Source organism: Myxine glutinosa, chromosome 1 (assembly GCF_964187855.1).
Source record: "Myxine glutinosa chromosome 1, kmMyxGlut1.1, whole genome shotgun sequence".
In the NCBI taxonomy this organism is placed as follows: Eukaryota; Metazoa; Chordata; class Myxini; order Myxiniformes; family Myxinidae; genus Myxine; species Myxine glutinosa.
The window spans coordinates 389,057,804-389,076,584 of record NC_136261.1 but is presented as its reverse complement, the minus strand read 5'-3'; the positions used below and the strand labels follow the sequence as shown (position 1 = coordinate 389,076,584).

General features: G+C 43.2%; 1 pseudogene; it reads left to right on the top strand.

Moving 5' to 3' along the window:
• Positions 1–632: 632 nt before the first annotated feature.
• LOC144889568 (uncharacterized) lies at positions 633–17,892 on the top strand (annotated as a pseudogene).
• The last annotated feature ends 889 nt before the right edge of the window (positions 17,893–18,781 follow it).

Below are 18,781 nucleotides of genomic sequence, written 5' to 3'. Positions count from 1 at the left end.
CGACAAGTAAGCCCGCCCACATGAACAAGATAGGAAAACGGCCCCGCCCAGTAAAGGCTGAGAATAGGTGGGCGGTCAAGAGGGCCGCGAGGCCCCTCCCCCAATGAACTCGGGCAATTGGACAGCGTGACATCAGAGCTCGAAGGTTCGAGCTTGGAGGAAGAAGAATCGCGCAGGTTCTCGCTCGGTCTGTCTTTTGGCTGTGGCGGTCGCATTGTCTTGTGTGCACTCGTGCAGAGAAATGTTCGGAGGTCACAAAAAACCATTTGCAACTTTGGAGCCAGGGGTGTTGTTTGACGGTGGTGTTTTTCGGGAGAGCTGGAGCTGCCTCACGTTTTGGATGGAGACAAGCGAAAGAGGACCAGCCGCACGAACCCCCTCACGTTCGTGGCAACGCGGAGAGGAACTTTGTGCCATTTTGTGTGTTTCCCGCGCGAGCATCTTCAGGCCGCCTTGTGCTGCCGACTTCATTCGGCGATCTCGTTGGAGCAAAGCTGAGTGCCATCGGCTTTAAAACATTTTATTTTCATAATCTTTCCCCTTGTCTGTTTTCGTGTCTGATTGGTGACGTCTCGCATTAGGATTTAGTTTACCTCACCTTTCAATTTTTATTGCGTGCATTCCGTCCAAAATGCAATATTTATTGATACATTTTATGAGTCTTAGCTATACATGTGACACAAGAGTGCCTGCATTTAATAAAAGTTACTTTTTCCAGATTTATTTGTGAAAGTGGAAGTGAAAACTGAGCATGACATTGTCCACCTGGATCGACCTGAACCAAATGATGCTGAAGCTTCTCTCCTCAAGAACTATCCCCATGAAGGTTTCTGTCGATGTCTACACATGAGGATTTAGTTTACCTCACCTTTCATTTTTATTCCATGCATTCATTTCGTTAAATTTATTATTGTGGCATTTTTCATTTGTCGTGTTTGTGGGTTTGAGCAGAAGCCCCGTGAGCTCCATGCATGTAAGCACCTTACCCCTTCAGTACCGCCAAGATTTCGGCCGCCTCGGCAATTGAGGACAGTCCGGCTATCCGTTCAAGGCTGTTGTTCATCAGCCATGGACCTGACAATTTGTTAACCTGCCACACTCTTTCGAGACAAAAAAAAATCAAACAGTCACATGTTGGATTGCAATTGTTTATAATTCGACAATAAAAGCAGTTTGGTGGAGAAAACCTTTATTTTGCCGCTGTACATTTTTGTTGCTTTTTTCTGTTTTGCTGGTTGTCATTTTTTGTGGTGGTGGAATTCCCACTGAAGATGTGGTCAGGGAGAAACCATCTCATAACATAGGCAGTTTGTACAGAACATAATTATTTGATGTCATAATGTTTTCACATGATGCCATTCCTGAGGCAAATGTTTTACTTTCTCTATTCAAGAAAGATTTTAATGTTTTGAAAGAGATTTTAATGATTTTAATTTTATCTGATGACTTAGTGCAATATTTCTTTATATATTTTAAGAGTGTGGAACCAGCTGTACAGTTGACACAAGAGTGCCTGCATTTAATAAAAGTTACTTTTCCAGATTTATTTGTGAAAGTGGAAGTGCAAACTGAGCACGACATTGATGTCCACCTGGATCGACCGGAACCAAATGATGCTGAAGCTTCTCTCCTCAAGAACCATCCCTTTGAAGGTTTCTGTCGATGTTTACGAGGCTGGCCCAAGCCAATAGGGTAAAATCTCAAAGTCTGAAATATACTGCTCCTACCCGATGCCCTTGCTCCATTAGACCATAGGAGTTGGAAAACTAAAAAGCAAGACGATTGGATCACATTTAGGGGTCGCTCCAAATGCCGAGTTTTAATCTTTATGTTGTTATATACACTGTTATCGTCAGTTAAGTTCATGTATTCTTTCCATTGTATTGTGTGATATTTTCTGCGCTGTCTGTTGTTGTAGATATCTGTTTCTGCCTGCGTTTTGTGAGTGACTTTTTGAATATTTGAATTTGCCTCGAACTGTAGTGATTGGACGACCTCAATCGTCTGCTTTAATGTCGTTGTCATATGCAAAGAATGTTGTCAGTTTTTGATTCATTCCTTTTCATGGTTGAAGCGAGGCATGCACTATGTCAACGACAAGGAGTTTGTCCAAAGTTTGGCTTCTCAGAAAAGCCCAGTCCAGTATCCAAGGCACCGGTTTGCCAAGAAAAGGCAGTGAGTTCTGGCTCTTTGCTCAGCACCATGTGGAGAATGGGATGAGTGTACGAGAGAGCGCGAAACTCACAATCCAGCTGTCAATGAGTTCTGGGAGAAAGCCGGTATTCCCACCTAGCGCCCTGATAATGCCGCACCCAAGCTCACAAAGCAATGAAACGCTTACCTCCTTCTGAAGAAGAATCGCGGCCAAAAGACATTCCGACCATGCGAAGGAGGAAATATTCATGGCAGACCGACATGATCTTTTCGACATTGCTCATCAAGACGCACTCACGCTAATGAAGAACGAGGAGGACAAGCAGTTTCTCCTCATGCAGCGGGACGACCCACAGAGTTGTTATATGGCTGGTATGGATGTTATGCAAGCCCAAAAAGAAACCCGCAAGCAACAGCGCAATTCCGCCTAGGACGAGCGAAAGCAAAAGGCAAATGCTTTGACAAGTTCCTTTGAAACAGCCAACCCTTCAGGGACTGCCGCCAGCAGTGAAGAGGAGAGCAGCGAAAACGACGACGACGAGTACCAACCAAAGCTGCAGCCGTTGGCCCCCAAGCGCAAGCGCCACCGTATGGTCATCACTCCAGAAGTAGCGGCTGAGATGGACTGAGTGAAGCTGTTGGACCGTGGCGCCACTTTTGTGGCAACCCACCGCAAAGAGAAGCCCACATCCACCAAGGCAACACTCAAGATGTGATTTTGAATGTGATGTGTGCCGATTAACCATGGATCGATGCTTTGGATTTTGAAATAATTATTGTTGTATGATTGATTCAGTCTTCTGATTTTGAATTACCTGTCTGATAATGCTGGAATGTGTTTGAGTTCGAAATATCCATGTTTCATATGTGTTTGAAATATCCGTTTAACTTAGTAGCTTTGGTTGGTCTATTTGTGTGCATTAAATTACAAAATCTGTATTTCTTGCTCTTGGGGTGGAAATGTGCATTTTGGAGCGACCTCTAAATACTATTCAATTTGACTGAAATTTATGGTGTATACTTTTAATGGTCAAAGGAATGGGGGCATGAGGTAGGAGCGTGACTTTTCAAACTTCTTTTGGTTTTGGGCCACCCTAATTTTTATTGTCTCCACATTTTGATTTGAGCGGTTTGATGATGAACTCTGGTGTTAAGAAAAAAAAAAAGACCACATTATGATTTAATTGCTGTAAGATATAACCACGATGGTAGATCAATTTCTCAAACATCAATTATCCCCTTCATTATGACATAAAATATTTTAATCGACAATAATATACCTTGCTGCATCCTATTTTCCTTAATTTGTACAATCAATTCTGATTGCATTTTAATTTGACACCTGTTATTATAGCCCCTGTTGGACTTTGTCCAAAATGGAGGTTTATGGATTGGGTCTCGTCTGTCTGCAGCCATATCTCGTACATGTATGGACCGATTTTGTTCAGACATAATGGTGTTCATCTGCACATCATTTTCTTTCGTGTTGCAATCAAAGATGGCCGGCTGGTGGCCATTTTCCATGTAAAACAAAAACTATGTTGAACACATCCTCAACCATTTGTCAGACACTCATTTCATGATGTTGTTCAAACTTGGCAGACGGATAATGAATGATGGCTAACATATGCACGTCATTTTCCTTTGAGATCAGATCCAAGATAGCCAACTGGCAGCCATTTTGTTACTTTAATATTTCCCCAACCATTTCTTGAACATGCATCGCCCGATTTTGATCACACTTGGCATAAGCACCACATGATGGTATATATGTGTGCATTGTGCACCTCCCTTTATTGTGCGATCTGATCAAAGAGGGTCGACTGACGGCCATTTTAGGTGTAAAAACCCAATATTGACCACATCCTGAACCATCTTTTGCACATGCATTTACTAATCTTGTTCAAACTGAATGACAAAGAAAATGAATGATTGGTTACATATGCACATCATTTTCTTTCGAGATTTGATCTGAGATGGCCGATTGGTGGCCATTTTGTTGCGAAACCATGTCCCCCAACCATTTCTCGACATGCTTGGGCCGATTTTATTCGAACTTGGCACAAAGACAATGCTTTAGAGTATACATATGCAGATTTTTTTTGTTGTAATCCAACAAAAGATGTCCAGCTGACACCCTTTAACTCCGCATGGCAAAATTACTAAAAACATGGGAGCCATGACATTTTATGTCTTTTTCGTCTTGTTGATTGATTTTACTTGCGTGACTCGGCACGCTCCGCGCGTCTCACCACACGTCGTTTCAGAGGGATAGGCATTTTTGACCATTTAGGTGTCTTTAGGGGTCTTTTGTGTCTTCATGGTGTTTTGGGACTTTGGGGCCATTTGGGTCCTCAGGGCCATTTGGGTCTTCAGGGTCTTTTGGATCCTCTGGGCCTTTAATGGTATTTTGTGTCTTTGGGGTGTGGGGTGTTTTGGGTCTTCGGGGTATTTTAGGGTATTTTGGTTCTAAATGATCTTTTTTGGTCTTTGGGGTTTTTAGGGTCTTTTGAGTCTTTGGGGTATTTTGGGTCTTTGGGGTATTTTGTGTATTTGGGGTATTTGGGTCTTTGGTGTCTTTTGGGGATTTTGGGTCTTAAGGGTCTTTTGGTTCCTCTGGGTCTTTGGGTCTTCGGTGCCATTTGAGTCTTCGGGGTCTTTTGGATCCTCTGGGCCTTTCAGGGTATTTTGGGTATTTGGGGTGTTTTGGGTGTTTTGGGTCTTTGGGGTGTTTTGGGTCTTTGGGGTGTTTTGGGTCTTTGGGGTGTTTTGGGTCTTCGGGGTGTTTTGGGTCTTCGGGGTGTTTTGGGTCTTCGGGGTGTTTTTGGTCTTTGGAGTGTTTTGGGTCTTCAGGGTGTTTTTGGGTTTTTGGGTATTCAGGGTCTTTTTGAGCCTCAGGGCCAGACGGGTTTGGGACACAAGATTTTGAGGCAAACACAGAGTTGAGGCATTCAGCTTTTTCACGTGCTGAGTCGGCAACTGTGTAGCCGTTTGAGGTAAGGGTGGGGATGGAGGGGGAACAAACACCAGAAACAGATTTGACAAGACGCCACCAGGATTTGTAAGAGGGAGATAGGTTTGAGAGTTCACTCGTGAGAGAAGAGAGATATTGTTTCCTGGCTCTCCTGAGGGTCGACACACACTTGTTCCGGGCTTTATCAAAGGAAATGAGATGAGATTGCCTTCCGTTGGATTTGCCGTACAGGAGGCGAAGGCAAGTTGTTTCAGAGCAACTTCCTCACCACAAGATTCCGTGTACGATGGACGGAAGGAAGGGTATGACAACTGAAGACTGGATGGGATAAATCTGTGCACGAGAGAGAGCAGTTTTCTTTGGAAGAATTCCCAGGATGAGTTGATGTCAGAGGCAGCAGAAATGGGAGACCAGTCCAGATGATTTATGGCTGCTTGAAGACCATGCCAGTTGGCCTGAGTGAAATGCCAGACTCGTCGACGCTGAGGAGGCTCTCTGAGAATGGCCAGAGAGATGTCCACTTTAACAAGCACATGATCGGATGAGCAGATTGGAGCAGAAGAAGAGCAGCAGACATTTGCAGGGAAGTTAGTCATAACCAAGTCTAGAAGAGAAGATGCTCCGTTGACTGAGATCCGGGTTGGGAAATTGACAGATTGTGTCAGTCCCAATGAGTCACAGAAGTGCTTTGCTGATGTGCCATGGCTGGTGAGAGGTACCCACACCCAGCCAGCTGGCATGATGACAGTTGACATCACCACATATGAGGTAGAGAGAGTTGGGATGAGTCAATATAAATTTGTCCATGTTATCAGACAGCGAGATGTAAATGGAGTCATCACTGTTTGGTAGACGGCACAACACACATATGAACAAAAGGGGGGGGGGGGGGGCGAAGGGGACGTCGTAGCCAGAGGTACTCCTGGTGGTGAGGTGGAGAGACGGCAGTGCAGGGAGAGTGAGGAAGAGAGATTTTGATGAAGAGGGCAAGCCCACCTCCAGCACGAGGCTCAGGTCTATCGTTCCAGATGAGGGAGTAACCAGATAGAGATATTAAGGAATCAGAGACATCTTGAAGGAGGAAAGTTTGTCAAGCAGATTAAGCAACCTGTATGGAGAGATAAATCTGGTTTGAGCGAAGCCCCAGATGTTTGAGGTCCATGCCATTAAGGACGAGGAAGGGGGAGCATCGAATATAGGGGAGGGGAGGGCAGGGGAGAGGTAGGGTAAGATAAGGAGGGGGAGGTAGGGAGAGCTGTTGATAGTGTCAGATTTCAGAAGAGCGAGGAGAAAGGGAAGGAGGAGGAGGACAAAAGGTTGGGGTGCAAGCAATTGTGTTGGTATGGGAGGAGAGGCCTACTTTTTATATTCTTTGTTAATGCTTTGTCAAAGTGGATCAAAGGAAGAAGGATAAAGTTGAAGAAGTATGGTGAGAACTGGAATTGGAAAAGTGTCTGCTGGTGAGGATTGAGTTATGAAGGAAGGAGAGAAAAAAAAACCGGTGGGGTGAAACACATGGTCGAAGGACGAACGAACGAACACGGGGAAAGAAGGAAATTATATATACCAGTGAGGTACCCGTGCTATGCACGGGTACCTCACTGGTATATGTAATTTCCTTCTACGCACGGGAGGCAGGCCAGAAGCAAACAGACAATACAGAAACGGCGAATGCTAAAGCATGAAACCAATAAATTCCACATTCCTGTCACACCTTCAGTCGCACGTGGACATGGACAGCAAGTTCGTGAAGGACTTCCCTGAAAAACGTACCTGTTCACAAACAAACAGGTTCGTGTGTTCCACACCCAGTCAATGGCGAATCTGCATGTGGCGATCCGTGAATTCACGTTTAGAAAGTAGAATAATACTGAGAAAGTAGAAAGTTTAGAAAGAAAATAAATATATCATCATGGCATTTCGTCATTCACTTGAACTCGATATCTCTTTTTTCATTCCAAACAGCATAACTCCAATCACAAATTAAATAACATCAATATAAAAAATAAACTTTCAACAACATTCATGACATAAACAAATATTGAAATCCTGATGTGAAGTTCCGTACGGTTGGGTGAATACAATTACGAATTCAAAATCGTAATTGTATTCACTCAATTCCAATCATCAATTGATACTTCAACAAAACAATGAACACGATTAACGTTAAACCATTTAACATTACGATTGAATGACGGTTGTATTGGGATATTATCAAACCCGCACATTGCCGTCATCTGTCCACTTCTGAGTTCGCGGCAGGTTCATAATTCTCATCAAAATCTAAACAGTATTTGTAGAATTTCAATAAAAGCCACATCACTGTTCATATCGGTAAATATTATTCTATAGTGTTTGGAAAAACTGGGAAATCGGGAAAAAATTGGAAATACAATATAGCCTATTTTACTCCAAGGGGTCCCAGGAATACTGTTACGTGCTCCTCCCCAACCCCCGGTCACGGTGTACCTCCGAGCCCCGAGAGGAGTCACGGCAGAAAAATGTGTTATTCTGCATGTCAAAGATCAATGGTGACGCCACAACAATTGTTACCAACAAACAAATATTGTATTAAGATCACAAGAATAACAGTACAACAATAATAGTAATCAAAAGTACAATCAATATATGTCCTATGATGGTACCATCAGTTGCGTGATATATAATTCACTGTGTTCCAAGTGAGTGAACCAAGAACATTTCCAATGTCTCTTTCCCGGCTTCAAACCAAAGTTGAATCCGGTTTCAAGCCAAAGTCGATCCCAGCTTCAAGCCAAAGTCGATCCGCTCCAGCGATCGTCAGAACAATGTCTAACCGACCAGAATCCCATTCGGATGACAGGCACAGTCACGCGGCCAGAGCTGCGCAAAGGCGCCGACCAGGCGACTGGGAAATCACACCCTCGGGTATGGACGTTTCACAGCTCCAAATCGGCGAACCGCAGATTTACCTTCAAAATCCACGTTACACACACATGCACCAGATAAATGTCTGAATGCAGTGAAAACAGCTGAAGCGAAGCAAAGACCTTTGCGCATTGGGATGCGCAAAGCGCGCAAGTCAAAATGGCTGACGGCCCATTCTCGAGGCGTAACGGCATGACGATGATTCTCCTCGGACTCAACTGCCAATACCTGACACGCAGGTTGATCTGTCACGGCGATAACTCTGTCGCAGGAATCCCTTTCCCGGGAAAGCCGAAAGTTCACTTGCGACTCTCGTTCGGCAACGTTCGCTCAGGACCTTGAAGCAACGAGCTTCTTCTCCGACTTCACTTGCTCCGCCTTCTTTTCTCTCCCTCTTCCTCTTCATCATCATCCGGTTCCGGATTCATTTCAAACATTAATTTTTTTAACTTCTGAAAACAATAATATCTATTTCCCTCAAACGACAACAATAATAATACATGGAATCAAAAATGCTTACAGTGGATGAAAACCACAACAACGGAAGTGACGAATCCATAACACTTCCCCCCCCCCCCCTCAAGAAAGAAAGTTTGAACATACTGAAAACTTTCTTTGCAGGCAAAAATTCTTTTAACAAACAAAAGTAAAACTCACACCCAAATCATCAATTCCCGTGAGCAACGATAATTACTATTTCCCAAAAATAAAGCAACAAAACTTCCAAACAACCTACAGAAATTTCCAAAGTTAGTTCACACTGGACAAAGCATCAGCAATGACATTGTCCCTGCCCTTTACATGCTCAATTTCCAAGTTGAACTCCTGCAAAGCCAAACTCCACCTCATCAACCTCTCATTTTTATTTTTCATTTTTTTGAATGAAGGTTAAGGAGTTATGATCAAAAATCCAAAGCAAAGCAAATCGATAGCACTTTTTGAAGGAGGCCGAGCTGAGAGCCAGGTTTCATGGTGGTTGGGTGGTGAGGCTTGGGAGTATTCACTGCATGGACGCATTTAGGAACGTGGAGTTCATGGGTTAATCCGTGTAGGAATCTTGGCTCGGCTGCTCCTGAGCACTCAGTGCTTCCAACTCTTCTCTTGATCATAAAAATCATAATCGTGGTTGTAGAGTCGGGTGCTGTAGTCATGTGAGTAGCGGTCCCCATCTCGGCTACCACCGTAATAGTCATCCCGTCGAGAGTTGCCAAAACTGCGCTGCTGCTGCTGGGAGCCTCCGTAGTAATCACGACTGCGGCCGCCACCAAAACTGCGACTCCCACCCCGGGAGCCATAGCCACCCCTGAAACTACCTCCACGTTTTCCTCCTCTGGAGGCACCCCTCGACGCCCATGGCCTGCCTTCTCTACTGTTATGGTCCAACCATCCAAATCCTTGCCATTCAAATCCTTTTCTGCATCTTTGGCGTCCTTTGTGTTTTCCAATGTGACAAAGCCAAACTCTCTCGACTTTTGCGTCTCCCTGTCTTTTATCAGCAGCACTTCCAAGACTGGTCCATATTTGCCAAAGATAGAGTCCAGAACATCTTCACTTGTGTCAAAGTTCAGTCCACCTACAAAGAGCTTGCCAACATTGCCTCCATCCATGACTTGTGTGTGCTGACACTTAGTTTCAGGGTACTCGACAAGAAGTGCCTGTGCAAAGCGTGACCACAGTACCTTCTCCTTCTCTTCAGAGCGCTTCCTACCCATAGCACGAGTCCCGGCACAGGATGGAAAGATACCCGGCATCTCCTGCTCTAACTGTGCGGTGTTATTTTCCAATCTAGGCTTTTCAACAAACATCGGATTACCAGAAACTGGACCACCGGCCAAATCATTCCCGATAACAAAAGAGATTCCCTCTACAGGAAGAGTGGCTTGTAAATCTACGGTGACTGGTCCTGACACCAAATCAGACTTCAAATGGATGACATGAAGTGGAGCTTTAACATAGCCACCAACCCCATGTAAAAGAACATTAACACCAGTTGCCGTCTTCTCTGGCAATGGCAAAATGCCTTCAAGCATCAAAGATTTATGTGCTCCTGTGTCCCTCAATACCCTAACAGGTCTCTGGTTCGTTAAGTCTCCATCCAGTGACACAAACCCCTCAGAAATGAAAGGTTTGTAACCCCCTTGAACAAGGTCGTTCTGTGATGCCGTAACTTTGGCATGGGATCCTTCAAAAGGCACTGTCCTCCAAGGACGATTTCTCGCATTTGCCAATGCATTCGGAGTTGTACTAGTCTGACTCCGCTCCTGATTTTTCCTTTTCAGTGCGTAACATTGGAACATCAAATGCCCAGGTTTCTTGCAAAAAGCGCAAGTAGGCCCGGAGGAAAAACTCGTGGTCTGCCTCGAGCCCCCCCGGAAGATTAGTCTGTCTTGGAACTGTAGTCTTCTGATCCCTAAAAGTCGCGGTATCAGATTTGTCTTCATTGTCATCTCCAGGCCGCCTGTGAATATTTGTTCTCCGCACCTGATTTACCATAACTCCCCTGGCTAACTCTAGGCGAGAAGTTAGGTTTGTGGAACCCCATCCTGTCAAGGCATAGTCATCTGCCACGGATGCTGCCTCATACAACTCTGGTACTTTCTTTTCATCCAGATGTACTTTAATGTTAGCGTGGACACACTGTTTGAATTCCTCCACCAAGATCAATTGTCACAACAGTTTGAAGTCTTTCCCAATCCCCTTCAAATCACCCCACCTATCAAACATGGTTTCCTTCATTCTGGCAAACTCCACATGGGTTTCACTCTCCCTCTTCCTGGCATTCCGGAATTTTTGCCGGAAAGCTTCAGGGACCAATTCATAGGCTTTGAGAATGGTTTTCTTCACTATCTCATAATCTGCACATTGGTCAATCGGTAAAGCCGAATAGATATCTTGAGCCTTACCCACCAGAACACTTTGCACTAACATAGTCCAGGACCCCACAGGCAATTTTAGCATTTGAGCCACTTTCTCAAAGTGTAAAAAAAACTTGGCTACCTCCTTTTCATTGAAGGGTGGAACCAGCCTCACATGCCTACCAACATCCGAAGTGTTCTGACTAGTTGTCGAACTAGCCGGCATGGATACGACTTCTCTCCGTTCTCCCATTAATTCCAGCTCCTTGAGTTTAAGCTCCTTCTGATACTCCATGTCACGTTCCTTTAACTCCCTTTCAGTTCTCCTTTCCTTTGCTCTTTCCCCTGCTCTTCTTTCTTTTTCAGCTCTCCTTTCCTCTGTTCTTCTCTCCTCGAGTTCTTGTTCCTGTTCTATTCTTCTTTCCTCGAGTTCCCTTTCAGCTCTCCTTTCCTCTGCTCTTCTTTCCTTGGCTTTCCATTCCAACTCTTTTAACCCTTCCTGGCTCTGCAGTTGCATCTCCATTTTCCGGAGCTCCATATTTTCTTTTTCCTTGGGTAACCAATCCGAGGCTACCTCTGTCCATATTCCTTGTCCCACCAGAGATTCTACCACCAATGTCTGCATCTCTGCTTTCTTCATATGAGCTCGGACCTCCAAGTTAAAATGTTTGGCCAATATCAAGAGTTCTGATCTTTTTAACGCTTGGAACTGTGCCTCATTAGGGGACGCCGCAAACGTTTCTGCGTCAAACACCATGGTGACTATTAGTTAGCAACTGTTAACCTTCACACAAAAAAAAAAAATTCAAAATTTTTTGAAAAATTTGGGAATGTTAGAAAAATTCCAAATTTGGGAATTTTGGGAATTTTAGGGAATTCTCTCCTGGACGAGGATGTTAGGGAATTTAATCCCGGATGAGCTTTGGGAATTTTGTCAGCAAAGACGAGCCCCCAATTTCTTCACAGTACGAGCCCCCAATTTCTCCACAGTACGAGCCCCCAATTTCTGCTACATGCTCCTCCCCAACCCCCGGTCAGTGTACCTCTGAGCCCCGAGAGGAGTCACGGCAGAAAAATGTGTTATTCTGGATGTCAAAGATCAATGGTGACGCCACACCAATTGTTACGAACAAACAAATATTGTATTAAGATCACACAAGAATAACAGTACAACAATAATAGTAATCAAAAGTACAATCAATATATGTCCTATGATGGTACCATCAGTTGCGTAATATATAACTCACTGTGCTCCAAGTGAGTGAATCAAGAACATTCCCAATGTCTCTTTCCCGGCTTCAAACCAAAGTTGAATCCTGTTTCAAGCCAAAGTCGATCCCAGCTTCAAGCCAAAGTCGATCCGCTCCTGCCATCGTCAGAACGATGTCTAATCGACCAGAATCCCGTTCGGATGAACTTTCGGGTCAGGCGTTCACAGTTCACAGTCAGGCGGCCAAAGCTTCGCAAAGGCGCCCACCAGGCGACTAGGAAATCCAAAGGCGCCCTCCAGGCGACTGGGAAATCACTCCCTCGGGTATGGACGTTCACTGCTCCAAATCGGCGAACCGCAGATTTACCTTCAAAATCCACGTTACACACACACGCACCAGATAAACGTCTGAATGCAGTGAAAACTGCTGAAGCGAAGCAAAGCATGCGAGTCGAAATGGCCGACGGCCTGTTCTCGTGGCGTAACAGCACTCTGATGATTCTCTCCGGACACAACCGCCAAAACCTGACACACAGGTTGATCTGTCAGCGATAACCACTCTGTCGCAGGAATCCCTTTCCCGGGAAACCCGAAAGTTCACTAGCGACTCTCGTTCGACAACGTTCGCTCAGGACCTTGAAGCAACTAGCTTCTTCTCCGACTTCACTTGCTCCGCCCTCTTTTCTCTCCCTCTTCCTCTTCGTCGTCGTCCGGTTCCGGTTTCATTTCAAACATTAATTTTTTTTACCTTCTGAAAACAATAATATCTATTTCCCTCAAACGACAACAATAATAATACATGGTATCAAAAATGTTTACAGTGGATGAAAACCACAAAAACGGAAGTGACTAATCCATAACAATACCTACTCAAAATATCGTTGCGATCGGTTCAGCCGTTTTTGCAGTACCTTCGATCGGACAGACGGACATTTGGTGAATTATAGAAAGATATATTTGGGGTGAAGGGGTGAAGACTTTAAATATATATTTGGGGTGATATATATATATATGTACTGTCACATGAAAAAGTAAGTACACCCCATGTAAAGTTTTGACTTTTTCAACATATTTCAACATACATCTATTTGATCTTCATTTCTACAATATTGACAGATAAAGATGATATAATCTATCTATAATTCCACTAATCTCTGTGTGTATGTTTGTATGTTTGTTTGTTTGTATGTTTGTATGTTTGTATGTCTGTGACCGCTGTTTCTCGACAACCACGGGTCCGATATACTTGAAACTTGCCAGGTATATTGCTGGGGACCCGAGGATGTGCCTTTTCAAGGTTTGAAATTAATCGGACAAGTAGTTACCGAGCTAAGGCGATTTAGCCGTTCGCCGTTCGCTTTGGCGTTGCGAATGGACCAAACCATTTCATGTAAATAGAGGGGGGGGGGGGGGTTCTGTGGTCGTTGCGAATGGACCAAACCATTTCATGTAAATAGAGGGGGGGGGGATTGTCACCGTACTCGCAAGCCGTTCGCCGTTCGCTTTGGCGTTGCGAATGGACCAAACCATTTCATGGACCAAACCATTTCATGTAAATAGAGGGGGGGGGGGGGGATTGTCACCGTACTCGCACCCACGTACCCACGTACCCACGTACGGGCATTGCACCCACGTACGGGCATGCCCTAGTATAACAAATATCATGAAACATTTACATTTTGTTGTCCATTGTATAATTTAAATAAACATAAATGCAAATTTCACATGTGGAAAAAGTAAGTACACCCCAAGGGTGCCAATATTTTTAGCCACGACTGAAGGAAAGGTGACACATCTACTGTACATTAATAATTTAATGCTCTTCACAGCAAATTATGAAATATTGATGGAATAACTGAAACTAGTAAAACGGTTCTCCAAGGACATTCAAATGGCATTTGGATGAGATAAGTGTGCCGGTGCACATTTGTACAAGGTAAACCAACAAATACAGATAACATAAAAATTGACCTTGAAACAACACTGCAGCAGTTAGACAATGAAGCATCACACAAATACCTCAGAGGAGAAGAGGGCCACCAGGTATGTCACAAACAAATGCGCAAAACAAAGGCCAAAGAATATCAACATAGAACGAAGCTGATCCTGAAAACATACCTCTCCCCAAGAAACAAAATCAAAGCCATAAAGCAGCTCGCAGTACTTGTATTCCAATACAGCTGCGAAATAATGAACTGGTCCCAATCAGAAATCAATAAGTTAGACAAATCGAGACACTCCTTAGCATCCACAAAATGTTTTACAAAAAAACTGCATCATGAATGTACGTAGAATGTAGGGAGGTACAAAAAATAATTGGACAGAGTGAGGATAGACCAATAAGGCTCATTGGAATGGCTAAGAAAAGGTCGGCTCAAATGGGACAGAAAACAAATCATAATAAGTGCCCAAGATTTGAAAATAATGTTTCAAAGATTGAAAACTGTTTAATAACTTCCACGTAGAAAGCCGCATTGACGGTAGCACCTTGGGGAAAAAATTCTGCATGAACAATTCTATCCGCATCGAAGAACGCAATCAGCATGACCTTCACTTGCGATCTCGACTGACATTCATTTTTAAGGTCTCAGTGACACAGGTGTCTTCAATGGGAGGTCGATGCTTTCATTTCCCGATCATACCCTTCCACCCACGACTCATCACCCTTTACCACCTGGGTTAAGAATGTTGGATCTGAAATGCATCGATCAATCAAATTAGATGTATTATTGTTGCACATATGGGACCACACACAATAGTGAGTGGATCAAGAATGCAATTGTACTGCTGAAGAAAACCATGAAGCAATCCTACGACTGGAGAAAACAATGAAACGTCACAAAATGTGACATGTTATGACACGTTTAGACTCAGTAAAGGCAAGCTGAGACACAAGAAACCTTGGCTGTGACTTGGCATGCCTGGTGTATTCAAAGGGTTCATCCGATATTATTCAAAATCTAGTCTCAAGGCAAAGGGTCTTGATGGTCAAATGGGGTCTTAAGGGACGAATGGGGGTCTTTTTAATGTTAGGTCTGGGCTCAGAGAAGAGCTCGGACACAGAACACGTCATCTCGAACCTTCAACAACGCATTCGATGACACTCTAACCCATCACACGAGGAGAAGGAGCTATTCTAATCTTACACTATGGAAATAACCACACGAAGGGACCTGTATGGTGGTTGCCATTGCCTCTGAGCGGTTTTCTAAAACCACAACAGTTTGAATATCTTGAGGAAAACCCAAAATTTTGCACAGTACTGCATATTTACATCAATGATGTTTTTTTACTTTTTTGCAGTGGAACAAATACATATGCACATGTTTGTGTACATTTGTCAGAATTATATCAAGAGTATTGAACAAAATCACATTTTTTACAGGTCATTTGATGTTGTATTTGCAGATGGATCCATTGAATCTGCAAGGGAGACTGCACCTATTTTTATGAACAGCGTAGACACAGGCCCCCAGAACTCACCAACTGAAACAAACAAGAGGACTTTTTCCAAACACAGCAAAACGAATACTGAATTGTTTGCACACAATAATTTTTACCAGGCTCACAAATCAGAGAAAGATGAACACCCACACAAATGCAAAATTTGTGTAAAATCCTTCAGTTATTCATCCATCTTTACATCACACCTGCACAAACACAATGGTGAGTGCCCATACAAATGCACAAGTTGTGGAAAATATTTTCGTCAGCTATCCCACCTTAAATCACACATGAGCATTCACAATGGTGAACGCCCATATAAATGCACAAGTTGTGGAAAATCCTTTAATCAATCATCCAACCTTAAATCACACATGAGAATTCACAATGGTGAACGCCCATACAAATGCCCAAGTTGTGGAAAATCCTTTAATCAATCATCCAACCTTAAATCACACATGAGAATTCACAATGGTGAACGCCCATACAAATGCCCAAGTTGTGGAAAATCCTTTAATCAATCATCCAACCTTAAATCACACATGAGAATTCACAATGGTGAACGCCCATATAAATGTACAAGTTGTGGAAAATCCTTTAATGGATCATCCCACCTTAAATCACACATGAGCATTCACAATGGTGAACGCCCATATAAATGTACAAGTTGTGGAAAATCCTTTAATCGATTATCCACCCTTAAATCACACATGAGAATTCACAATGGTGAACGCCCATACAAATGCACAAGTTGTGGAAAATCCTTTAATCGATCATCCACCCTTAAATCACACATGAGAATTCACAATGGTGAGCGCCCATACAAATGCACAAGTTGTGGAAAATCCTTTAATCGATAATTATCCACCCTTAAATCACACATGAGCATTCACAATGGTGAACGCCCATATAAATGTACAAGTTGTGGAAAATCCTTTAATCGATTATCCACCCTTAAATCACACATGAGCATTCACAATGGTGAACGCCCATATAAATGTACAAGTTGTGGAAAATCCTTTAATCGATTATCCACCCTTAAATCACACATGAGCATTCACAATGGTGAACGCCCATATAAATGTACAAGTTGTGGAAAATCTTTTAATCAATCATCCACCCTTAAATCACACATGAGAATTCACAATGGTGAGCGCCCATACAAATGCACACGTTGTGGAAAATCTTTTTATCGATCATCCCACCTTAAATCACACATGAGCATTCACAATGGTGAACGCCCATACAAATGCACAAGTTGTGGAAAATCTTATGATCAGTCATCCAACTTTACAAGGCACATGAGAATTCACAATGGTGAACGCCCATACAAATGCACAAGTTGTGAAAAATCTTTTAATCGATCATCCCACCTTAAATCACACATGAGAATTCACAATGGTGAGCGCCCATACAAATGCACAAGTTGTGGGAAATCTTTTAATCGATCATCCACCCTTAAATCACACATGAGCATTCACAATGGTGAACGCCCATACAAATGCACAAGTTGTGGAAAATCTTTTAATCATTCATCTAACCTTAAATCACACATGAGCATTCACAATGGTGAGCGCCCATACAAATGCACAAGTTGTGGAAAATCTTTTAATCGATCATCCACCCTTAAATCACACATGAGCATTCACAATGGTGAACGCCCATACAAATGCACAAGTTGTGGAAAATCTTTTAATCATTCATCTAACCTTAAATCACACATGAGCATTCACAATGGTGAACGCCCATACAAATGCACAAGTTGTGGAAAATCTTTTAATCGATCATCCAACCTTAAATCACACATGAGCATTCACAATGGTGAATGCCCATAGAAATGCACAAGTTGTGGAAAATCTTTCAATCAATCAGCCAACCTCACAAAGCACATGAAAATTCACACTGGTGAACGCCCATTTCCAGTTAAAAACGCATCTCTCGCTATGCGTGATCAGTGCCAGTTAAAATGTGACTACACAGTCACGTGAAAAAGTAAGTACACCCCATGTAAAGTTTTGACTTTTTCAACATATTTCAACATACAGCTATTTGATCTTCATTTCAAAAATATTGATAGATAAAGGTGATATAATATAACAAATATCATGAAACATTTACATTTTGTAGTCCATTGTATAATTTAAATAAACATAAATGCAAATTTTGCATGTGAAAAAGTAAGTACACCCCTACATTTATCACTACTTCAAATACCTAATATTAAAATCAGGTGCACCAGCTCCTGTACAAATGATTGGAACATCGTTGGAGAGGATCTTGGAGGAACCTGTCTGATTTAAACCTCAGACATTTAGTTTGGTTTGCTCTTTGTTGTTGAAATGTGCGGAATCACCATGCCAAGACCAATAGAGCTCTCTGAGGCCTTCAGAAAGAAGTGTATATGTGCCTATGAGTGTGGGAATGGATTTAAAAAGATCTCCAAACAATTTGAAACCAATCATTCGACTGTCCGGAAGATCATCTGCAAGTGGAGAAGATTCTAAACAACTGCCAACTTGTTCAGGCCAGGCCGCCCCAGCAAGTTCAGCCCAAGAGCAGACCGCAAGATGCTGAAAGAAGTTTCTCAGAACCCCAGAATGTCATCACGGGACCTGCAGGTAGCTCTTGCCACTGTTAATGTCAAAGTGCATGAGTCTCCCATTAGAAAGAGGCTGCACAAATTTGATCTACATGGGAGGTGTGCCAGGAGGAAACCTTTGCTGTCCAGAAAGAACATGAGGGCAAGACTAAAGTTTGCCAATGAACACCTCGGCAAAGACCAGCACTTCTGGAACAATGTGCTCTGGACAGATGAGTCAAAGGGAGAGCTATTTGACCACAGTACCAGAAGACATGTTTGGCGAAAACCAAAGACAGCATTTGAGCACAAGAATCTGATACCAACTGTAAAGCATGGTGGTGGAAATATTATGGTTTGGGGCAGCTTTGCTGCATCAGGGCCTGGGCAGCTCACCATCATAGAATCCACTATTAATTAATTCTTCTTTCTACCAGAGGGTGCTTGAGGATAATGTTAGGCCTTCTGTCGGAAAGTTGAAACTCAACTGAAGGTGGACCTTGCAACATGACAATGACCCTAAACATACCAGTAAATCCACCAAGGAATGGCTGAAAAGAAAGAAATGGAGGGTTTTGGAATGGCCAAGTCAAAGCCCGGATCTAAATCCCATCGAGATGTTGTGGGGGGATTTGGAATGAGCTGTGCATGCAAGAAAC